The 25,617-nt window shown below is 44.5% G+C and overlaps 1 pseudogene; it reads left to right on the top strand.

The window, feature by feature from the left end:
* Positions 1–2,725: 2,725 nt before the first annotated feature.
* On the top strand, positions 2,726–24,738 carry LOC100612603 (cysteine--tRNA ligase, cytoplasmic-like; annotated as a pseudogene).
* The last annotated feature ends 879 nt before the right edge of the window (positions 24,739–25,617 follow it).

Here is a 25,617-nt window from a genome sequence, read left to right on the forward strand (position 1 = left end):
GTTATGGCAGAATTAAGAGAGTTTGCTGAGATAAGGAACTGACCTTGATCCCAGGGGTGGGTGGGAGGAGGGGATAGGGAGGCAACAGGGAAGAGGGAGGAAGAGGCAGGTGAGGAGAACTCAGAAATGGAACCAGAGCTGGGACAGGGATGACCCACCCCCTGCTGTCTAATGGGGCACTCCCCAAAGATAGGGATCGTGTTCTCTAATCCCCTTGTAAACCAACAACAGCAGTGCTGGCCACACCTTTCTTAACGAATGTTCCTTTGGCTACCTGAGAGAGGAAGGGCTGGTCTTAGAAAGCGTGTTGGATGCCGGGCGAGGTGGCTCATGCCTATAATCCCAGTAATCCCAGCACTTTGGGAAGCCAAGGTGGGAGGATTGCTTGAGGCCAGGAGTTCCAGACCAGCCTGGTCAACATAGTGAGACCTCATCTCTATTGGAAGAAAGGAAGGAGAGAGGAAGAAAGAAAAGAGAAAGCTTGTTGGGCTTTTTTAATCACTGAAAGACCTGGCAGGCCCTAGAACTTCTTAGCAGTGTGATTCAAGTGATTCTAAATCCCCCACCCACCAGCCGTCTCCCATTCTAACTTATCCCCCACCGGCCTGAAATTCACATAGCTCTCTGAAAGTCATTTATAATAATGAAATAATGAAAACAGCTTATTTTTCTTTGCCTACTGGAATTTTGAGACAGTTTTCATTCAAAATTATTTTATCAAATATTTATCAAATGCCTTTTCTGCATCGGGTATTGTCCTAGGTGCTAGAATAAGATGTAGTTCTTGGTCTCAGAGAGGTTCCAGTCTGGTTTATAATTAAAATTCATATTCAATGCAGAAGGAAATGTCTGGAAGGACTGAGATAATTAGCAGTGATTATCTCAGGGTAACAGGATAAGAGAAGAAGATATTCTTTAATTTTAAAGACATTTTAAACGTATGTAAAGGTTTAGGATTTGCCACGACTGTGTCCCTCGGGATGAAACCTCAAGCTTATTCTGTTCAGTTCACCAGGTATGGGTGCTAGGGCTTTTCCTCCCACATCACCACTGCCCCTTTGGAGGGCAGTTGGATGGGGTGAGCAGACAGGGCTGGCCAGGTGTCACTTCCATTGGACGCTTGACAGGTGGAGTCCTGACCAGAAGGCCCAGCCACCACCACACAGCCCCACAATGCGAGGCATGCCTCATAGGGATCCCAGCACAGGCCACTGTGGCAGCAGATGCTCAGCCTTTCCCTGATCCTCTTGTTGCTGACTCTGCCCTACCTACCTGATCCCTCCTGGTCTGGTCCCACCCACTGATCTCCTCCCACTCCACTCCAGGTGGCCCCAATCCCTAAACTTGCATAGGGCGAGGTACACTGTCTCTTCACCCGTTTTCTTCCCAATCTACCGCTTGTGGCATAAACCTTATGACCTGCTTTCTCTGGCATTGAGCCCTTTCTTCTCTTCAAATCAAAAGCCCTGGCCAGGCACGGTGGCTCACACCTGTAATCCCAACACTGGGAAGCCGAGGCAGGAGGATTGCTTAAGCCCAGGAGATCGAAACTAGGCTGGGCAACATAGCAAGACTCCCATATCTACAAAAACATAAAAAATTAGCCAAGTGTGCTGGTGCATGCCTGTTGTCCCAACTACTCAGAAGGCTGAGGCTGGAGGATCCCTTGAGCCCAGGAGGTGGAGACTGCAGTGGACCGTGATTGTGCCACTGCATTCCAGCCTAAGCGACACAGCAGGACCAAGACCCTGTCTCAAAAAAAATTAGATAAAAATAAAAGCCTTGGCTTTTAAGACTTTACTGTCTCAGCCATGAATTTTTGCAAATCTGTTTAAAAACTCAAAAGCTGGGCACTGACTATTTATTTATTTGTGTATTCCAGCTATCAGAATCCTGATCCTCCCTCTAGCAATGAAAACTACTGGCTGAGTGGGAGGAGGTACACCAGGAACTATAGAATCAACTGTGACTACTTCCAAAATCTACCCTCTCCCACTCCCTGCACCACCACGTATATATAAATGGCCAGAGGTATTAAGACCATATGGAATGGAAGAATTTTAATTAATGATAATATGGAACTGGAGAACAGTGTCCTTTTGCTAATTCTCAATGAACATCTGCTGGACAATGACACTACAGTAGGTGCCAGTGATACAAAACCAACTGAGATATACAAATCACTGGACTTGGGGGCTTGGTTTAGGGAAGGATGCAGACATGTAAATCAGTAATTACAATTCAGTGTGTTGAGTACTAGATCAGAGCAATCAAGATGCAGAAGACAGAGGACAGAACTCGTGGTGACAGGTCATCTGAGTTCCTAAAGTGAAAGCAGTTTTCTAACTGAGAAGAGGGAGAACGGCACTGCAGTCAGAGGAAGAGCATGTGCAAAGTGAGAGAAAGGAGGCAGCTGGCATGTGGGGAGAATCCCAAAGGGCTTTGAGTTTCTGAAGCCAACAAGAAGGCTGGCGAGAGGACAGTCAGCAAAGGGCCTTATACTCAGGCTATTTACTTGGAATGTACTTTTTATGCAGTGGAAAACCTCAGAAGGTTTTAAAGCATCAGAATGACCAGATGAAATTTGAAACATTTTTTAATAGTGCACACACAATATTTCTCTCTCTCTCTTTGTGTGTGTGTGTGTGTGTGTGTGTGTAAGAGAAAGGGAAGGAAAGTGGTGTGTTATATATACAGAGATTCAAAATAAAATATGTTTCTCACTATGGGTTGCAATCAACAAACTTTGAAAGCCACTGGTCTAGAACTTGATAATGGTGCAAAGCAGAGAGTAATTGCCTACAGGATTTCCAGGAGAGAGGATTTAACCCATGTGTGGCTGCCAGGGATGGCTTCCCAGAGGACAGTCGGCCATGGGAACTGGACCTTAAAAGAGGAAAGGGTGTAGGGGAGGGGAGAGGGAAAAGCATGAGGGAAAGGCATGGCAGAGGGGCCCTAAGAAGTGGCTCCCAAAGCAGTACTGCTGGATTCCTCCTTAGCAAGAGCCCTGCCTAACAGCCTCAAGATGATTATCTTGAGATAATAGTTCTGTCTCAACACAGAGATAATAGTTCTGTCTCAACACAGAAAAGCATCTACTGACAGCTTATCTTTTCCCCCAGCACTTAGTACAACCTATCTGCCACATAGCTCATGTCACTTTTGACCTTCTGCACCAGGGCACCAAGTTCATTGTCCAAACAGCTGACTTGACTAACAAACAAGGGACATTTTCCATTTTCATAAAGACTACCAAGAAAGACAGAATGGAATGAGCTGAGATTTGGGTTGAAGTTCTTGCTCAGAAGCTCATTCATCCAGTTGTTGCTAAACTAATTCTAAACCCCACTTTTGCCCATCATAAAATGGGTTAATCAGAACTTCCCAGCCTTCCTCCCAAACTTGCAAGCATTAAATTCAATGAGATCTTGGGTGCATCCTAAGTCACAAGGACTGCCAACTGGTTACCTTTCCCATTGGCCAGAAGGCCCAGTTAATGTTGGAGCTCCCAAAGAATAGGCACACTTTGGCAACCTTGTCATTGCAGTAGCAAAGAAAAGTTATTATTTTATCAGCTGGTACCAGAGTTCCTTTTAGGGAAGGAAGTGTCTTTGTTTGGGGAAATACCTTGATAGGCCCCTTGGGGGTAAAAGGTGAGGCCCTGAAGACATGAGTTGGGAGGAAAAAACAAAGATAGCCAAATAGCTCTGCCTAAGAAATGAACAGGAATTTGAGGATAAGGAAGAACAAAGGAGGGAGGAAAAAAGAAAGCTAAGCAATGTGGTTAGAAACTAAAGCCCTAGTAGGTGGGAAACTGGGGAAGCTCTTAGAAAGATATAAGTCTATATTTTAAATTTTCTGGACTGCCGTTTTGCAATCCAACTCTTCTCTCCAATGTAATCCATTCCCCAAATCTCCAATAAATGTCTATGACACAAGCTGCCCCATGGAAGCAGGGTAGGCAGGCATCAAGAAAGAAAGGGCTATGTTCAACTTTTGGGGCAATTCTGGGATAGAGGTTTGGCCACAAGACAGCAAAGAAGAAATTTAGAGCCAGAGATGACACTGAGGAACCTAAGCCCAGGGAATTCACAGAAATCTTGCAGAAGGCATGGGGTTTCCCCTAGATTGTGGGATGGGGTTCAAACCAATTTCATGTGGAGTTGAGGTGTTAGAATTACATCAGTAGATACCTGAAACCATTGGCTTCCAATTTTTGTCTATTATGAGGGTAAACATTTTCTCCAGGCTTCTCTCTGGCTAAAGTCAATATTATTTGGCTATTATTGGTTGAACTTCAGTCATAACTTAATAATCAACCAGACAAGAGAGGGTACCTCAGCGTCTTCTCTTTTCTGACTGCATTCTGACCAGACTACACTCTGGGTAGTGCTTACCTAATGCAAACAGGTAATTTCTTTATGACAATAATCAATTGCAACTGCATGCTATTTAAAGCTTCTTCACCACCTTATCTCATCAGATACTGGATCTTCAAAATAACCCTACAAAGCAGGAAAGGCGTGGATTCCCCAAGTTAGCAATGAGGAAGCTAAGGCCCAAAGAATCAAACAACTAAATGTGGATTGGGCATGAGATTCAATCTCTGATCTCAAGGAATGCTGGAGAGACAAGATAGAAATCCATGAAAAGACAACAGCATTAAAGAAGTAGAAATAAATATAAAAACAAATGTCTTAAGGTAGAGCACAAGTCATTGCTGGAAGAGTGATAGAGCTCACAGGGCATCCAAAATCAAAGGTAGACCAGTTCTACCTTCTCACAGCCCCACCCATTTCTTTCCATCTTCATGACCATCTCCAAGGCCATCATTGTCTCCACCCAGATTACCACAACAGTTTCCTGGCCAGCCTCTCAGGCTCCAGCTTTGTCCCTTTAATTAGTTCTTTTTTTTTTTTTTTTTTTTTTGAGACCTCGCTTTGTCACCCAGGCTAGAGTGCAGTGGCGCGATCCTGGCTCACTGCAACCTCTGTCTCCCCGGTTCAAGCAATTCTCCTGCCTCAGCCTCCCAACTAGCTGGGATTACAGACGCCTAGCACCATGCCTGGCTAATTTTTGTATTTTTAGTAAAGACAGGGTTTCACCATGTTGGCCAGGCTAGTCTCAAACTCCTGACCTCAAATGATCCATCTGTCTCGGCCTCCCAAAATGTTGGGATTACAGACATGAGACACTGCACCCAGCCCCTTTCATCACAAAGACACAAAAGTGATCGTTATGATATGCAAATCAAATCACAGTCACTCCCCTACTTAAATCCTTGGTGGTTCCCCATTACCCTAATGGAAAGTAGAATTTTTTTTTTTTTGAGATTTTTTAACTTCTTTCTGTTTTGGCCTGGTCCTCTAATCTCTGAGACCTCATCTCTTGCCATTTGCTGCCTGAAACTCTCTGCTCCTTATAGACTGTGGTAATAATAAAATAAAGACTTGGCCTTTGTTTCTGGTTCTCGGCTCAGAGCTCCTAAAATGCTGGGAATTTCCTGAAAGATAGGAATATCTTTTGTAATTTATTAGGAGCCCCTTTCCATCATACTTGAGTTTATGCTAATGAGGTGAGTTAGGGTAGCGTCTCAGGATGGGACTGGCACCAGAAAGACCAAGTAATAAGAGGATGGAAACTTGGCTAGGTGCAGTGGCTCACACCTGTAATCCTAACACTTTGGGAGGCTGAGGTGGACAGATCACTTGAGCCCAGCGGTTCGAGACAAGTCTGTGCAACATGGCGAAAACCCATCTCTGCAGAAGAATACAAAAATTAGGCTGCATGTGGTGGCTCACGCCTGTAATCCCAGCACTTTGGGAGGCTGAGGCAGGCAGATCATGAGGTCAGGAGTTCGAGACCATCCTGGCTAACATGGTGAAACCCCGTCTCTACTAAAAATACAAAAAATTAGCCGGGCAAGGTGGCGGGCGCCTGTAGTCCCAGCTACTCAGGAGGCTGAGGCAGGAGAATGGCATGAACCCGGGAAGTGGAGCTTGCAGTGTGCCGAGATCATGCCACTGCACTCCAGCCTGGGTGACGGGGGGAGACTCATCTCAAAAAAAAAAAGAATACAAAAATTAATCGGGCGTGCTGGTGCACACCTGTAGTCCTAGCTATTTGGGAGGCTGAGAGATGAGAAGATAGCTTGAGCCCAGGAGGTCAAGGCTGCAGTGAGCTGTGATCGTCCAGCCTGGCAACAGAGTATGACCCTGTAAAAGAGGATGGAAACTTTTCATTGGAATAACATACAAGAAAAAAAAAAGAGGATGGAAACTTTCAGCCCCACCCATTGACCTCGAAGTTGGGGAGGGGGGACTGGAGATAGAGCTATATGAAACTTTTGATACTATTTTTATTTTATTTATCTATTTTTTTTTTGAGACAGAGTCTCACTCTGTTGCCCAGGCTGGAGTGCAGTGGTGTAACCTTGGTTCACTGCAACCTCCGCCTCCTGGGTTCAAGCAATTCTCCCACATCAGCTTCTGTAATAGCTGGGATTACAGGCACGCACCACCACACCCGGCTAATTTTTGAATTTTTACTAGAGACAGGGTTTCACTGTGTTAGCCAGGCTGGTCTTGAACGCCTAACTTTAAGTGAACTGCACACCTGGACCTCCCAAAGTGCTGTGATTACAGGTGTGAGCCACCACGCCCAGCCTTAATTTTTTTTAGAGACAGGGCCTCACTCTGTCACCCAGGCTGTAGTGCAGTGGCATGATCATAGCTCACTCTTAGCCTCGTTGAACTCTGGGACTCAAGAGATCCTCCCACCTCAGCCTCCTGAGTACCTGGAACTACAGTTATGTGCCACCACACTCGGCTAATATTTTTACTTTTATTTATTTATTTATTTATTTATTTATTTATTTATTTATTTATTTTTGTGATGGAGTTTCGCTCTTGTTGCCCAGGCTGGAGTGCAATGGCATGATCTCAGCTCACCACAACCTCCACCTCTGGGATTCAAGTGATTCTCCTGCCTCCACCTCCCAAGTAGCTGGGATTACGGTCACCCGCCACCATGCCCAGCTAATTTTTTGTATTTTTCTCCATGTTGGTCAGGCTGGTCTCGAACTCCCTACCTTAGGTAATCAAACCACCTCAGCCTCCCAAAATGCTGGGATTACAGGCGTGAGCCACTGCACCCGGCCTACCTTTATTTTTTTATAGAGATAGGGTCTCACTGTGTTGCCCAGGTTGGTCTTGAACTCCTTGCCTCAAGTGAACCTCCCACCTTGGCCTCATAAAGTGCTGGGATTACAAGCATGAGCCACTGCTCTATACACCTTTTTATTTTTTTGAGATGAAGTCTCGCTCTGTCACCCAGGCTGGAGTACAGTGGCACGATCTCAGCTCACTGCAACATCCACCTCCTGGGCTCAAGAGTTTCTAATGCCTCAGCCTCTTAAGTAGCTGGGATTATGGGCGTCCGCCATCATGCCTGGCTAATTTTTGTATTTTTAGTAGACACAAGGTTTTGCCATGTTGGCCAGGCTGGTCTTGAACTACTGACCTCAAGTGATCTGCTTGCCTCGGCCTCCCAAAGTGCTGGGATTACAGGTGTGAACCACCTCTCCCGGCCTCTATATAACTTTTGAACAGAAAGTTTCTGAGAGCTTCTGAGTTGGTGAATGCACCCCAACTACCAAGGGCCAGAAGCTCCTGCACTCAGGACCCTTGCAGACCTGGCCTATGTACCTTCTCATCTGGCTGTTCATTTGTATGCTTTAGGATATCCTTTATAACAAACACTTACTTAAAACTGTAAGTAAAGTGCCTTTCTGAGTTCTGCAAGCCATTCTAGCAAATTAACAAACCTGAAGAGGGGTTCATGGGAAGCCCTGATTTACAGCCAGTTGGTCAGAAGTACAGGTGGTCTGAGACTTGGGACTGGCGTCTGAAGTGGGGGCAGTCTTATGCAACTGAGCCTTTAAGCTGTGGGGTCCACACTAATTCTGGGTAGTTAGTATCAGAATTGAATTGAATTGCTAGGTACCCAGCTGGTGTCGGGGAATTGGTTGATGTCAAAAAACATCCCAGACAGACCTACTTTTTGTTTCGGTTTGCTTTTCTGATTTCCTGAGCTATGTCCAGGGACTGTCTTGCCTCCTGGTCTTCGTACAGCACATTCCTTCTGCATGGATCACCTGCCTACTCTCTTGGTCTGGCAAATTTCGTCTTATCTTTCAGGTCTCAGGTTCAATGCCACCTCCCAAGAAACATCCTTTACATCACTAGAATAGGTCAGAACCTACACCTCAGTAATCCCATAGCATCCTCGGTTTCCCCATCCCAACACTCATCACATTTCACCATTGTTACTGATATAATCATCTGTATTCCCCAACAGTGAAGGCAGCTCTGTAAGCCATTGAGAGATGGACCATGTCTGTCCTGTTCTCCATTGTATCCAGCATCTGGCACAGTGCCTAGTAGGTCATAGGCACTCAGTAAGTATGTACTGAGTTCAGAATGAATGAATAAATGAATGTCGTAGGAATTCAGAAGAAACAAGAGATTAGTATAGACTGAGGAAAGAGGTAGGCTAGGACTTGAATAACAAGTAGAGGAGCTTCCACCATCACCTAATACATTAGGGACAAACCATGGCTTCCTACCTCCAACCCAGGAGGCAACTACAAAAACAGAAAGAGCATTGAACTACGAGACTGAAGAACAGTCTCCGGTCCTGCCTCTGTGCCTCAGTGTGTAACTTTGAACATATCATTCAACTTCTGAGCCTGAGTTTCCTCGTCTGTAAAATGAAGCCGCTATAGCCCACCTAGAGGGGTTTCTCTGAGGTTTGGTGAGGTCCTGAATGTAGTAGACCCCTGCACAAAGTAGACCTGACCAGATGTGTGTGGATTTATTTTCAGCCACATAGCCTCTGTCTCTAAGATTTCCCAAAGCACTGGCTGAAAGCCCACCTGAGAAAAGCCTGCATCTGTCAATCCAGCTTCCTGGACCTGAGCACACTCATTCTGCCCAGGCTGTTGCGCCATCTTGCCCCTCTTCCCCAACACCAGCACACAGCACCAAAAGCCTTCCTCACACCCAAGAGAACCACGCTCTGAGGACTACCACCTGCAAGAGCCGAAGACTTGAAGGCATTTACCTCCCACAAGGTGGTAATGTACTTTCCTCTATCAATTTCTGAGTAAAGAATATTTTCAGGGCCAGGCGCAGTGGTTCACGCTTATAATCCCAGCACTTTGGGAGTCCAATGTGGGCAGATCACCTGAGGTCAGGAGTTTGAGACCAGCTTGGTCAACATGGTAAAACCCCACCTCTACTAAAAATACAAAAATTAGCCAGGTGTGGTGGTGGTCACCTGTAATCTCAGCTACTTGGGAGGCTGAGGCAGGAGAATCGCTTGAACCTGGGAGGTACAGGTTGCAGTGAGTCGAGATCATGCCACTGCACTCCAGCCTAGGCGACAGAGCGAGACTCTGTCTCAAAAAAAAAAAAAAAAAAAAAAAAAAGAAAGAAAAGAAAAAGAAAAAGAATATTTTCAAAATTAAATTCTCCAGATTTTTTACTCTCCACTTTAATTCCTGGTGTCAGACAGCAGGACCCCCACGTTCCCCTGGCAACAGAGTTTATTAGGCACCCACAGTGCCAGGGCTGTGCTGGCACCCCAACTTCTCATGGAGATTACAAACTAGCTGGTGGGGGGGGTGTGGCAGGCCCCCAACAATGCCCATGCACTTATCCCTGAAACCTGTGAATTTATCTGTTACACGGCAAAAAGGGTCTTTGTGGATATAATTGAGGTTTTGAACCTTAAAATAGAGCCATGTCCTGCTTTGCTCAGGTGGGGTCAATCTGGGGTCAATCAGATCACATGAGCCCTTAAAAGCAGAGAACTTTGTGTAGCTGGAATCAGAGACTCAAGTCAGCGGGTGGGTGAGGTGGCTCACATCTATAATCCCAGCACTTTGGGAGGCCAAGGTAGGTGGATCACTTGAGGCCAGGAGTTTGAGACCAGCCTGCCCAACATGGCAAAACCCCGTCTCTACCAAAAATACAAAAATTAGCCAGGCGTAGTGGCACATGCCTGTAGTTTCAGCTACTCAGGAGGCTGAGTTGAAGCAGGAGAATCGCCTGAACCCAGGAGGCAGAGATTGAAGTGAGCTAATATAGTGCCACTGCACTCCAGCCTGGGTAACAGAGTGAGACTCCATCTCAACAAAAAAAAAAAAAAAAAGAAGAAGAAGAAGAAGAAAAAGGAGGTGGAGGAGGAGGAGGAGGAAACCAGAGATTCAGAGCATGAGGGGTACTCAACTCACTATTGCTGGGATGGGTGGGGACATGAAAACTGTGAGAAAGAATGAAGGCAGCCTCTAGGAGTAAAGATACCCCCAGCTGACCACCAGGGAGGAAACAGGATCCTCAGTCCTACAACCACAAGAAACTGAGTTCTACCAACCCGAATGAGCTTGGAAAAAGCCTAGTCCTGCTGACACTTTGGTTTCAGCCTTATGAGAACCCTAAACAGAAAACCCAGCCTAGCTTCCCTAGGTACAGGTTGAACCTGGGAGGTACATGTTTCAGTGAGTCGAGATCATGCCACTGCACTCCAGCCTGGGTGACAGAGCGAGACTCTGTCTCAAAAAAAAAAAAAAAAAAAAAAAGAAAAGAAAAGAAAAGAAAAAGAAAAAGAAAAAGAATATTTTCAAAATTAAATTCTCCAGAATTTTTACTCTCCACTTTAATTCCTGGTGTCAGACAGCAGGACCCCCAAGTTCCCCTGGCAACAGAGTTTATTGACCCATAGAGCTGCCCCATAGAGCTGTTAGATAATAACTGGGTGTTGTTTTATGAAACTATATTTGTGGTAACTTGTTACTACAGCCATAGAAAACTAATACGGTGGCTCATGCCTGGAATACCAACATATTGGGAGGCTGAGGCAGGAGGATTGCTTGAGCCCAGGAGTTCGAGACCAGCCTGGGCAACATGGTGAGACCCCAATCTCTATTTTAAATAAATAAATAAATAAATAAAACTAATACAGGGAGATAGGGCCTGTCTTTGGGGGGGTCCCTTGACCAAGAGCTTAGTCCTAAACTACCTCAGCTATAAATTGCTCTACCTCTAAGCATGTCTGGTGGGTTTGGAGTGGGGGTGGGGGCTAGGCCAGAGACAGAAAGACTAAAGGAGGGAGAGTCATTTTCCATGAAGGTCAGAAAAGCTTCTCTCAGAAGAGACATACACCCTACAAGGCTGTTCCAAGGACCCAGCCCTGAGGGTGAGGAGCAGCAGGAGAGCCCCTCGTGTGTAGAGATGGTTTTGACCCTATGAGGGCACAGGATGAAGGCCCTCCCCAGGGAATATGTGACCGCTGGCTTTAGGCCCACAGGACAAGTGAGGGACAGAAACCGACTGAGGAAGGGTCAGGTGGACTAATTGGGAATCACATGTCAGACCCCTTGGGGATTCCCTAAGCTGTTTGGGAGGGATTTGAGAGGCTCTAAGATTCCTACAATTCCATGGAAGAGGCTGAGTCAGAGAAACACTGTTTTATTCATGCTCTTTATGATGTAATTATATTCTGTTCCCCAAGCTAGTATGGCTTGGAGAAACGGAGTGTCCAAGACCTACTAATCCCCAAAGGCAAAATAAAAAGTTTTTAAAAGTCAGAAATGGCCAGGCACGGTGGCTCATGCCTGTAATCCCAGCACTTTGGGAGGCCGAGGCAGGTGGATCACCTGAAGTCAGGAGTTCGAGGCCAGCCTGGCCAACATGGTGAAACCCAGTCTCTACTAAAAATACAAAAATTAGCCAGGCATGGTAGTGGGCACCTGTAATCCTAGCTACTCAGGAGGCTGAGATGAGAGAATCATTTGAACCCAGGAGGTGGAAGTTGCAGTGAGCCGAGATTGCGCCATTGCACATTGCACTCCAGCCTGGGCAACAAGAGCGAAACTCCAGCTCAAAAAAAAAAAAAAAAAAAAGTCAGAATGGAGGCATAGGAAGGGAAATAGAAAAGGGATGGCTTTGAGTCAGACACAGCTGGGTACTAACCCTTCCTCCAGCGGCTTGCACAGGTTTCTTTAGCTTTCTGAGATTTAGTTTCAAACCCAAAAAATACAGAGATGATAAAAAGGACCTATATCACAAAGGGCTATGAAGAAACAGAAGGCAGGTTATTTATTGATCATCACACCACATGAGGAAAAATACATTCCATACTATATTTTCCAATTCAAAAGCCCTGATTTTTCCCACTTTAACATCTTCGAATCATTCAACCATGCAGCAGTCCTGAGATACTTCTATTGCTTGCACTTGCAAAATCACTGTTACTGGTTAGGAAGAAAATTCCAAAAGCAAAAATGAAGCATCCTATTAAGAAATGCTGGCCGGGCACAGTGGCTCAAGTCTGCAATCCCAGCACTTTGGGAGGTTGAAGTGAGCAGATCACCTGAGGTCAGGAGTTCAAGACCAGCCTGGCCAACATGGTGAAACCCCATCTCCACTAAAAATACAAAAAAAAAAAAATTAGCCAGGTGTAGTGGCACACGCCTGTAATCCCAGCTACTCGGGAGGCTGAGGGGGGAGAATCGCTTGAACCTGGGAGGCAGAGGTTGCAGGAAGCCAAATCACGCCACTGTGCTCCAGCCTGGGCAACAGAGCGAGACTCAGTCTTAAAAAAAAAAAAAAATGAAATGCTGCCTCTTCAACCTCTTGCTAACACTGAGTACAATCTTGTGTCAAAAACCACAGACATCAATGATGCTGAGCCATGGTGATGCAGAAGAGCCAGAATCTAATTGTGGAGAAGTCTTAGGAGTGTCATAACCAATTTATTTTGCCTATATTTGTTGTTTATGTGCACACAAGAGAGACATAGGATAAAAGAAAATCTGTCTAAATAAGTCTAAAAGAGCCCTTCAATAAGTACAAAAACTTCTTTAAAATTTCAAGTGATAAAAAGATGCTGAGAAAATACAGGCATTATTTATTATGCCCAGCTGACTTCCAGGAAAATCAAGGTCTAGGGAATATTCAAAGTGTGGCCAAGGCCTTACAGCAACAAACAGCTGAACTGAGAAATGAAGCAAATGTTCTCAGGCCTACCACAGAGGCCAGTTTGGTGTGGCTGGCATCTATCAGCTGTGTCCTAAATTCTTCACAAGGAGCCTGAGAAATGTGACCTTAGCCCACCAGAGGTATTACACTTCAGTTTTGTCCGCTGAGAGTATGCGTTTGCACATACACACAACATTCAAAGCAGACGAATTGGTTGAGAAATGTAAAAACACTAGGAAGAACAACATTCCGAGGAAAATAATAAAGCCACTTGCATTTGTCCCTCAAGGGCAAAGGTTGAGCAGATATGTTTGCAGGCCCTTATAAAAGATTGGGGTTTCCTAAGCCCAGGGTTCATTGGCTGGAATGCAAATTCACTGTATGCATAGCATCCACTGACTACTATGGTATGAGTTGTAAGGTTCTTTGTCTTTGACCCAGGATGCACAAGTTCAGAGTCTTTCTTTTTTTTTTCTTTACTTTTTATACCATCAATAGAGGCAGACAAAAAAAATCTTGAGTCTTCTACTAGCATCAAATTGTGGCAGGCTAATTTGTATGCTTGCAAGTACAGTATTACCTCAGAACCTTCATGGTTCTTGTTAACTACGTGAAGTTTTCTTTTTGTTTGTTTATTTCTTTTTTTTTTTTTTTTCTGAGACAGAGTCTCACTCTGTCGCCTAGGCTGGAACGCAGTGGCACAATCTCGGCTCACTGCAACTTCCACCTCCTGGGTTCAAGTGATTCTCGTGTCTCAGCCTCCCAAGGAGCTGGGATTACAGGCGTGCACCACCACGCCCAGCTAGTTTTTGTATTTTCAGTAGAGATTGGGTTTCGCCATGTTGACCAGGCTAGTCTCAAAATCCTGACCTCAAGTGATCCGCCTGCCTCGGCCTTCCAAAGTGTGGAATTACAGGTGTGAGCCACTACACCTGGCCTATGTAAAGTTTGATACCATTATTTGGAGTTAGACTGTGATAATTTAAAGATGTATATGGTAAACTCTAGAGCAATCATTCAAAAGTAAAATATAGATAGGGCTAATAAGCCAAAAGCAGGGATAAAATAAAATCATTAAAGTATTTTATGAATTAAAAAGGAAGTCAAAAAAAGGAAAAAGGGACAAAGAATAGTAGGGACAAATAGAAAACAAATAGCAAAATGGTGTATTTAAATACAACCATATTTATAGTTACATTAAATAAAAGTGGCCTAAACTCTCCAATTAAAAGGCAGAAATGTCAGATTGTATAAAAATCTACCTGAATAAGCTCTAAATATAATGCATAGGTAGGTTAAGAGTAAAAGAATAGAAAAAATATATATGAAGCAAACACTAATCATGAAAAAAGCTGAAATGGATGTATCAATTTGTGCAAAGTGAACTTTAGGAGAAAGGATTATAAGCAGAAATAGTGATATTTTATGATGAGAAATGGGCCATTTCATCAAGAAGACATAACTAAACATGCATACACCAAGTAATAGAGCTTCAAAGTACATGAAAAAAGAACTGACAGACTGAAAGACAAAATAGACAAATCTACAATTTCAGCTGTAGATTTCAACACTTATCTCTTATTAATTGACAGAACAAGGAGATAGAAAACCAATAAGTATATAAAAGATTTAAACAATACTATTAAATAACTTAACCTAATATATAGTTATAAAACACTATACCCAGCACTGGCAGAATACATATCTTGTTCAAGGGTACATAGAACATTCACAAATGTAGACCATATTCTAAGCCATATACAATCTCGATAAACTTATAAGGAATGAAATCGTACAAAATATATTCTCTGAGCATGACAGAAATAAAGAGGAGGGCCAGGTGCGGTGGCTCATGCCTGTAATCCCAGCACTTTGGGAGGCCAAGCCGGGTGGATCACAAGGTCAAGAGTTTGAGACCAGCCTGGCCAACATGGTGAAACCCCATCTCTACTAAGAATACAAAAATTATCTGGGTGTGGTGGTGCATGCCCATAATCCCAGCTACTCGGGAGGCTGAGGTAGGAGAATTACGTGAACCCAGGAGGCAGAGGTTGCAGTGAGCCGAGATCACGCCACTGCACTCACCCTGGGTGACAGAGCAAGACTCTGTCTTGGAAAAATAATTAATTAATTAATTAATTAATTTATTTATTTATTTATTAAAGAGGAAAAAGAAAAATATCTAGATAATCCCTAAATATTGAGAAATTAAACAGTATACTTCCATGTAACCCAAGAGTTAAAGAAGAAATTGCACTGATGGCTGGGCGCGGTGGCTCACGCCTGTAATCCCAGCACTTTGGGAGGCCAAGATGGGTGGATCACCTGAGGTCAGGAGTTCGAGGCCAGCCTGATCAACATAGGGAAACCGTCTCTACTAAAAACACAATAATTAGCCGGCGTGGTGGTACATGCCTGTAATCCCAGCTACTCAGGAGACTGAGGCAGGAGAATCACTTGAATCCGGGAGGTGGAGGTTGCAGTGAGCCAACATGGCGTCACTGTACTCCAGGCTGGATAACAGAGTGAGACTCCATCAAAAAAAAAAAAAAAGAAAGAAAGAGAGAGAGAGAGAAAGAAAGAAAGAAAGAAAAGAAAGAAAGAAAGAGAAAGAAAGAAAGAAATTGCACTGAAAAACCGAAAAATAGAAAATATTTATTACTGGATGAAAATAAAAACACAATAAGCAAAAGTTTATAAGACACATCTAAAACGGTGCTAATAAATTAGAGTAATGTATAGCTTTAATTGGTTACAGTGGATAAGCAGTGCCTAAAAGCAGCGTTATAAGCCTCTATATTAAGAAGCTAGAAAAAAAGAGCAAAATACACCCAAAGTAAATGGGAAGGAAATCATAAAGAGTAGAATTAATGAAATAGAAAATGGACAAAGAGGGCAGGTGCAGTGGCTCTTGCCTGTAATCCTAGTGCTTTGAGAGGCCAAGGCAGGCAGATTGCTTGAGCCCAGGAGTTTGAGACCAGCCTGGGCAACATGGCGAATCCCCTGCCTCTACAAAGAATACAAAAATTAGCCAGTCATGGTGGTGCATACCTGTAATCCCAGCTACCTGGGAGGCTGAGGTGGGAGGATGGCTTGAGCCCAGGAGAGACTGGTGCTACTGCACTTTCAGCCTGGGTAACGACAGACCCTGTATCCAAAAAAAAAAAAAAAAGAATGGAGAATATTAATCAATTTGGTACAAAACTTGATTTTGATGTTTTTTTTTTTTTTTTTTTTTTTTTTGAGAGGGAGCCTCCCTCTGTTGCCCAGACTGGAGTGCAGTGGCGTGATCTCGGCTCCCTGCAAGCTCTGCCTTCTGGGTTGATGCCATTCTCCTGCCTCAGCCTCCCTAGTAGCTGAGACTACAGGTGCCCGCCACCACGCCTGGAACAACATTTTTTTTTTTTGTATTTTTAGTACAGACGGAGTTTCACTGTGTTAGCCAGGATGGTCTCGATCTCCTGACCTCGTGATCCACCTGCCTCGGCCTCCCAAAGTGTTGGGATTACAGGCATGAGCCACTGAGCCCAACTTTTTTTTTTTTTTTTTGAGACAGGGTCTTGTTTTTTTTTTTTGCTTTGTTGCCCAGACTGGAGTGCAGTGGCATGATCATGGCTCACTGCAGCCTCAAACTCCCTGGTTCAAGTGATTCTCCCACCTCAGCCCCTCTATCCCCTCAGTAGCTGGGAATACAAGCATGTGCCACCCACCTGGCTAAGTGTTTTTTGTTGTTATAGAAACAGGGTCTCACTTATGTTGCCCAGGCTGGTCTTGAACTCCTGGCCTGGAAGTGACCCTGCCACCTCAGCCTCCCAAAGTGCTAGGATTACAGGCATGAGCCATTGTGCCCAGCTAAAACTGGATTTTTTTTTTTTTTTTTTTTTTTTTTTGAGACAGAGTCTTGCTCTGTCGCCCAGGCTGGAGTGCAGTGGCGTGATCTCGGCTCACTGCAACCTCTACCTCCTAGGTTCAAGCGATTCTCCTGCCTCAGTCTCCTGAGTAACTGGGGTTACAGGCATGTGCCACCACACCCAGCTAATTTTTGTATTTTTAGTAGAAATGGGGTTCCCCCATGTTGGCCAGGCTGGTCTCAAACTCCTGACCTCAGGTGATCTGCTTGCCTCAGCCTCCCAAAGTGCTGGGATTACAGGCATGAGCCACCACCCCTGGCCTTAAAATTGGACCTTTGAAAAGATGAATAAAATTGATAAACTAGCTCAACTGATCAAGAAAAAAAGACTCAAATTAACAATGAAAGGGAAATTAAAAAGGGGACATTACCACAGATACTTCAGCTGTGAGAAGGATAATAAGGGACTATTATAAACAACTTATGCCCACATATTCTAAAACTTAGATGAAATGGGCAAATTCCTTGAAAGACACAGAGTACAAGTCTTACTGTAAAAGAAATAAAAACAGTCCCATATTTACTTGAAACATTAAATTTTTAATTTAAAATCTTTCCTCAAAGAACACACCAGAACATTTGGCTTCACTGGTGAATTCTAGAAAACATTTAAGAAAAAAAAATCTATAAACTTTCTTTAAATTGGGGAAAAAGTAACACTTCTTAAGACATTTTCTAAGTCTAGTATACCCTGATACTTAAACTAAACAAAGGCATTACAAGAAAATAAAATTACATACTAATATACTTCATGGACATAGATGGAAAAAAATTCTAGACAAAATTTTAACAAATTGAATTCAGTGATATATAAAAAGGATAATACATCATGATCAAGTGGGCTTTATTCCAGGAATTCAAGGGTAATTTGATAAAACAGATGATAAAACCCATATAAGCATCTCAATAGATATAGAAAAATCATGTAAGGCTGGGCATCGTGGCTCATGCCTGTAATCCCAGCACTTTGGAAGGCCGAGGCAGGTGGATCACTTGAGGTCAGGAGTTTGAGACCAGCCTGGCCAACATGGCGAAACCCCATCTCTACTAAAAGTACCAAAAAAAAAAAAAATTAGCTGGATGTGGTGGTGCACGCCTGTAATCCCAGCTACTCAGGAGGCTGATGCAGGAGAATCGCATGAACCTGGGAGGCGGAAGCTGCAGTGAACCGAGATTGCGCCACTGTACTCTAGCCTGGGCGGGTGACAGAATGAGGATCTGTCTAAAAACAAACAAACAACAACAACAAAAAAACAGGCGGGGTGCCGTGGCTCACGCCTGTAATCCCACAACTTTGAGAGGCCAAGGTGGGCAAATCACGAGGTCAGGACTTCAAGACCACCCTGGCCAACACGGTGAAACCCCGTCTCTACTAAAAATACAAAAAATTAGCTGGGCATGGTGGCAGGTGCCTGTAATCCCAGCTACTCGGGAGGCTGAGGCAGGAGAATTGCTTGAACCTGGGAGGTATAAGTTGCAGTTAGCCGAGATCACGCCACTGCATTCCAGCCTGGGCGACAGAGCAAGACTGTGTCTCAAAAAAAAAAAACAAAAAAAAAAAACAGAAATATTATGTGACACAACTCAACACTCAGCCAGGCCAGGTGGCTCATAACTGTAATCCCAGCACTTCAGGCAGGAGGATTGCCTGAGCTCAGGAGTTTGTGACCAGCCTGGGCAATAAAGGGAGGCCTCATCTCTACTGAAAAAATAAATCAGCCAGGTGTGGTTGTGTGCACTGTAGTCTCAGCTATTCAAGAGGCTGAGGTGGGAGGATTGCATAAGCCCCAGAGATCAAGGCTGCAGTGAGCTGTGAAGGCACCACTGTACTCCAACCTGAGTGACAGAGCAAGACCCTGTCTCAAACAAGCAAGCAAAAAACCCCCCAAAAATATATATTAACAATTCAACCTCATTCACATTTAAAACTCTTATCACACTAGGTGTAGAAGGGAACTTCCTCACCCAGATAAAAGGCATCTAAAAAGTAACTACACCTCTTATCATACCTAAGGGTGAAAGGTGAATACTTTCTTCTAAGATTGGGAACAAGGGTAAAGATAGCCATTCTCACAACTTCTATTCAGAATTGTACTGGAGGTCCTAGCCTGTGTAATAAATCAAGAAAAAGAAATAAAAGGTAAGCAGATTGAAAAAGAAGAAGGGGAAGTATCTGTCGCCGTGGCTACGGGCCTGGGATTCCCAGCCATGGCCGTTTCCTCTGGGGAGCAGGGTAGAGGCCAGAGAGTACAGCCTCCGTGGTCCTTTCCTACTGGGCCCAGCCAAGCCATGTAAGCTTCACCTTTGCAACAGCCTCACTGGGAGCAAGGACACATTTGTACCTATAGGTGGGAGAAAGGTGACATGGTCCAGGCCAACCATCTAAGATGCATGTCACACAGGGCACGCCAGGTCCTACATCTCTTTCGTTATCTTGAGAAGAGTGTTGAAGGATGACTTCAAATGTGATGTCCTTTATTGCATGAACATCAGGGACATTGGTGATAAGAACTACTTGTTGAGGAGTATAGGGAGAAGAAGTCCCAGGTGGCACAGCTGCTAGGGAATGTTCACACTGCCCTGAAGCCATTTTCAGTAAAATTCAATGAGACCACAGATCCTGATAAAAAGCAGATGCTGTAATGAATTCAGCACACAGTGAAGCTTGCCACAGAACCGCCTGAGAAAGCTGTGTAGTGCAGACTTGCTGGAGAGGAAGTCAACAGCTGTGTGCAAGGATTGTTGGAAGAGGCCAAGGATTTGCTTTCTGAGTTGCTGGATTCCACATTCTGGAGTCAGGTGACTGACAATTTCATTTTCTCCAAACTGCCCAAGTTCTGGGATGGGAAGGTCCACAAATACATGGAAACTCTGAACGTCCTCTCTCTGGATGTTTTAACCAGAGTTAGTGCGTATGTGCCAGAAATTGTGAATTTTGGCTGGGCGCGGTGGCTCACGCCTGTAATCCCAGCACTTTGGGAGGCTGAGACGGGCAGATCACGAGGTCAGGAGATCGAGACCATCCTGGCTAACACAGTGAAACCCCGTCTCTACTAAAAATACAAAAAATTAGCCGGGCGTGGTGGTGGGCGCCTGTAGTCTCAGCTACTCGGGAGGCTGAGGCAGGAGAATGGCGTGAACCCAGGACGCGGAGCCTACAGTGAGCTGAGATCGCACCACTGCACTTCAGCCTGGGCAACAAAGCGAGACTCCATCTCAAACAAAAAAAAAAAAAGAAAGAAATTGTGAATTTTTTCCATAAGATTGTGGACAATGGTTGCAGCTATGCTTCCAATGGGTCCACTTTGATATAGCAAAGTTTGCTTCTAGTGAGAAACACTGCTATGGGAAGCTGGTGCCCAAAGCTGTTAGGGATCAGAAAGCTCTTCAGGAAAAGGACAGTTAAAAAAAGAAATGAATGAATAAAAGAACAAAAAAGATAAGCTGTGCACTCTCCTAATCGTATACAATCTGGATTGTGTTTACCCTTCATGGTTATGGTGGAATGTGCTGAATCCACCCCTCAGTCACAGGAAAGTGCTTTTTCACCTAAATAAATTTTAGGGGTTGGGCATGGTGGTTCACACCTGTAATCCCAGCACCTTGGGAGGCCAAGGCAGGCAGAGCACATGAGGCCAGGAGTTCGAGACCAGCCTGGCCAACATGGCAAAACCCCATCTCTACTAAAAATACAAAAATTAGCTGGGCGTGGTGCCACATGCCTGTAATCCCAGCTCCTCAGGGGGCTGAGGCCCGAGAATCACTCAAACCCAGGAGGTTGCAGTGAGCTAAGTTTGTACCACTGCACTCTAGACTGGGCAACAGAGCGAGACCCTGTCTTAAAAAGAAAATAAAAGAATTTCTAGGAGTTTTCTATACTAAGACCATGAAATGAGAAGTTTTTTTTTTAATCGATGCATGGTAATTGTACTTATTTTGGGGTGTATACAATATGTAGTAATCAAGTTACAGTGGTTGGATATCCATCACTTCAAATATTTGTCATTTCTTTGTGTTTTGAGTTTTTATTTTTTTTAGAGGCAGGGTCTCATTCAGTCACCCTGGCTGGAGTGCAGTGGTGGGATCTTAGCTCGCTACAGACTCAAACTCCTGGGCACAAGCAATCCTCCCACCTCAACCTTCTGAGTAGCTGGGACTACAGGCTCATGCCACCACGCCTGGCTAATTTTTAAATTTTTTTCTAGAGACAGCGCCTCACTATGTTGCCCAGGCTGGTCTCAAAGTCCTGGCCTCAAGGGATCCCCTTGCCTCAGCCTCCCAAAGTGCTGGGATTATAGGTGTGAGCCACCACACCCAGCCTCTTTAGGCAATTCTGAAGTATAAAACAATTTGTTGATGGCTGTGGTTACCCTTCTCTGTGTTAGAAAAAAAAAGAAAGGAAAAAGGAAAGAAAAAGAAGCAATGCTGTCTTATTTGCAGATAATAGTAAACATAGGAAGAAAATCTAAGTGAATGTATTAAAAAGCTACTAGAGTTACTGAGCTTAGCAAAATTACAGAATACAAGGTCAATCTATAGAGATATCATTTGTTCTTCCTCCCCTCCCCTCCCCTCTCCTCCTCTCCCCTCTCCTCTCCTCCCCTCCCCTCTCCTCCCCTCTTTTTCTTTTTCTTTTTCTTTGAGACGCCCCTCCCCACTTTTTCTTTGTCTTTTTCTTTTTCTTTGAGACAGAGTCTCACTGTCGCCCAGGCTGGAGTGCAATGCCAAGATCTCAGCTCACTGCAACCTCCGCCTTTCAGGTTCAAGCAATTCTCCTGCCTCAGCCTCCCCAGTAGCTGGGATTATAGGTGCACACCACCATGCCCAGCTAATTTTTGTATTTTTAGTAGAGATGGGGTTTCACCATGTTGGCCAGGCTAGTCTGGAACCACTGGGCTCAAGTGATCCACCCACCTCGGGCCTCCCAAAGTGCTGAGATTATAGGCGTGAGCCACCACACCCAGCCAGTACTTTTTAAAATGCCGCAAATAATTAGAAAAAGAAATTAAGAATCAATACTGGCCAGGCCCGTTGGCTCACGCCTGTAATCCCAGCACTTTGGGAGGCCGAGGTGGATCGCCTGAGGTCAGGAGTTCGAGACCAGCCATGGTCAACATGGTGAAACTCCGTCTCTACTAAAAATACAAAAAATTAGCCAGACATGGTGGTGGGCGCCTGTAATCCCAGCTACTTGGGAGGCTGAGGCAGGGGAACCACTTGAACCCGAGAGGCAGAGGTTGCAGTGAGCTGAGATCGCGCCATTGCACTCCAGCCTGGGGCAGAGGTTGCAGTGAGCTGAGATCGCGCCGTTGCACTCCAGCCTGGGCAACAAGAGCAAAACTCCATCTCGAAAAAAAGAAAAAAAAAAAAAATGTGACTGAGCAGTTACTTTAATGCACTGCTGGTGGGAGTATAAATTGGTACAATCACTTACAAAATAATTAGTCGTTTTCATGTAAAGGCCAACATTTCCAAACTCTAGGCAGTGGTTCTTGTACTTTGGTGTGATTCAGAATCGCCTATGAAAATTGGTTAAAAACAGAAATAGGCCCAGGTTCTGGGCCACTTCAGTGAGCTCTTTGTATTCCCTATTGGCCTTCCAGGTGATTCTGATAGACAGAAAAGTTTTGTGGGTTTTTTTTGTTTGTTTTTTTTTGAGATGGAGCCTCACTCTGTCGCCCAGGCTAGTGGTCCGCCCGCCTCAGCCTCCCAAAGTGCTGGGATTACAGCCGTGAGCCACCGCGCCTAGGCGTCAAAGTTTGAGAACTGCCATTGTAGACCCATTCCTCATTGTATGACCTGCCAAAACTCTTGCACATATGCACCAGGAAGCACGTACAAGATTGTTCATTGAAGCAATGTTTCTAATTTTAAAAAACACGGAAGCAACTTAAATGTTCATCGACCAGAGAATAGATAAATTACGGCAGTGAAAATAAATAATGTACAGCTACATGCAACTTCTTGGAAGAATCATAATGTTGAAGGGTGAAAGAGTGCAGGATAGAATTTTTTTTTTTTTTTGGAGACGGAGTCTCTCTCTGTCGTCCAGACTGGAGTGCAGTGGCGCCATCTCGGCTCACTGCCACCTCTGCCTCCCGGGTTCAAACAATTCCAGGATAGAATTTTTATAGAGCTCAAAACCAAGCAACATTAAACAACATACCATTTAGCATACATATAAGAACTATGTATTTTAAAAACAAAGAAAAAACTCAAATATTTAGGATAGTTAGAGGGGGGTAGGAGAAAGGAACAGAAGGGGAACTCAAAGGGAAATAGTTCTTGGTAATGCTCTAAATGTTGACCTGGGTTATAGTTCACTGTGCTACTTATTCTTTATAAATAATATATGAGTTATCTGGCCGGGCATGGTGGCTCACACCTGTAATCCCAGCACTTTGGGAGGCTGAGGCAGGCAGATCACGAGGTCATAAGATCGAGACCATCTTGGCTAACACAGTGAAATCCCATCTCTACTAAAAATACAAAAAATTAGCCAGGCGTGGTGGCGGGCGCCTGTAGTCCCAGCTACTCGGGAAGCTGAGGCAGGAGAATGGCATGAACCCGGGAGGCAGAGCTTGCAGTGAGCAGAGATTGCGCCACTGCACTCCAGCCTGGGGAACAGAGCGAGACTCCATCTCAAAAAAATTAAAAATAAAAAAAAATAAATAAATATAAGAAAATAAAAATAATAAATATAAGTTATCTATAACATACACTATTAAAATTAAATAAGAAAAAAATGCATGAACCATAAGAATAGTGTTATCTGGGAGGAAAGTGTGAGTGATTGTGATTGTGAATTATAAAGAGGCTTCAATTGTATTGGTCAGGCTTTATTTCTTAAGCTGGCTGGTAGATGCACAGGTATTCTCTAATCTGTGTTTTATGCATTTTCTAAATATAGGCTTGGGGAAGCAGGAGAGAGAAAGAGAGAGATGATATATCACTAAAGAACAGGATGGAAGGCTGATTGCCCTTCAACAGGACTAAGCTGAAAACATTTTGTTGGGGTAAAAAGCTGCTTTGCGGTAGTTTTGGGGTTTTTTTCTCTTTTTTGTTTTTTTTTTTTTTGAGACGGAGTCTTGCTCTGTTGCCCAGGCTGGAGTGCAGTGGTGCAATCTTGGCTCACTGCAACCTCCACCTCCCAGGTTCAAGAGATTCTCCTGCCTCAGCCTCCTGAGTAGCTGGGATTACAAGGGCCCACCACTACGCCCGGCTAATTTTTGTATTTTTAGTAGAGACGGGTTTCACCATGTTGGCCAGGCTGGTCTCAAACTCCTGACCTCAAATGATCCACCCGCCTCAGCCTCCCAAAGTGCTGGGATTACAGGAGTGAGGCACCGCACCCGGCTGCAGTAGTCTTAATGATTCATTCTCGTGGCCCCATCAAGAGGCTATCAGAGGTGAAACAACAGAGGAAGCAATAATCAGGGACTAAAGCCACAAGATGACTTCCAAATAACCTGTAGGTGACAAGGACAAAACTGAGTAGGGAAATTGTAGGTTCCCGAGACCGACGAGAAGCTGGACTCCAGGAAGTGATGTTACTGGGAAATTACATATTTATGTAAAGATGCAATCCAGGAAGTCGTGTTTTCGTTCCTGTTTGTAGCAGGGGAGGCAGACATCCTTGATGAGAACCTGCACGGGGAGTTTCCTGAGCAAAGGCGTTGCGGAGCTTTGCAGCAGTATGCCAGGGCTGTGGAGAAAGGAGAAAGAAGACAGGGCAGGATGTCCCACCCGCTGGGGAGGTGGCAAGCCCTGAGGAGTGCCCAATGAGACGCCCCAACTACAAGTATCTTCTTGAGATGACACAAAACCAGAATACAGGCTTCTTCCAAGATCCATGTTTGCCCCTCTTTCATTGTGAGAGAAGAGCAGCTGAAAAGAATAGATGTTTTCGGCCACGTGGGTGGCTCACACCTGTAATCCCAGCACATTGGGAGACCGAGGCCGGCAGATTGCTTGAGCTCAGGAGTTCAAGACCAGCCTGGGCAACATGGTGAGATCCCATCTCAAAAAAGAAAAATATTTATATTAAAAGAAAGCAGAATTTTTTTTTTTTTAAAGAATAAATGGTTCGAATAGTTCTATAAAGCAGAAGAAAATCAAGACAATGTCGGCCAGGTGCAGTGGCTCATACCTGTAATCTCAGCATTTTGGGAGGCCAAGGCAGGAGGATCGCTTGAGGCCAGGAGTTTGAGACTACCCTGGGCACCATAGCAAGACCCTGTCTCTACAAAAATAAAAAGACAGTGTTTTGGTTTAGGAAAATAAAGAAAAGGAGAGGAAAAAGGAAAAGAAGCACAACCACCAAGCACCAGTAGTAAATATCTACCAGCGAGGATGAGCACTGCCAGAAAAGGGCTGAAAGAAGATGATAAATTCGATCACTTTTTGCTGTAAAGCCCTGGATATGGCTTAAAACTTAGGGACTCCAACGATGGCCAGAGACTGCAGATTCCTTTGGCCTCTGGACAAATTGAGTTAGGCTCAGGAACCATATCAGCTCAGGAAACCCCTCCCAGGCACCAGTAAGACATCTGGGAAAAGTAATAAATGGGAAGGTGAGTAATAGGATGATAAAACAGGGTCCCCAAGACACAACAAACATCACATTTTAAGATAAACGAGAAAGAAGGCAGAACCAAGAATCTT

The sequence above is a fragment of the Pan troglodytes genome, chromosome 16, assembly GCF_028858775.2.
Source record: "Pan troglodytes isolate AG18354 chromosome 16, NHGRI_mPanTro3-v2.0_pri, whole genome shotgun sequence".
NCBI lineage: Eukaryota > Metazoa > Chordata > Mammalia > Primates > Hominidae > Pan > Pan troglodytes.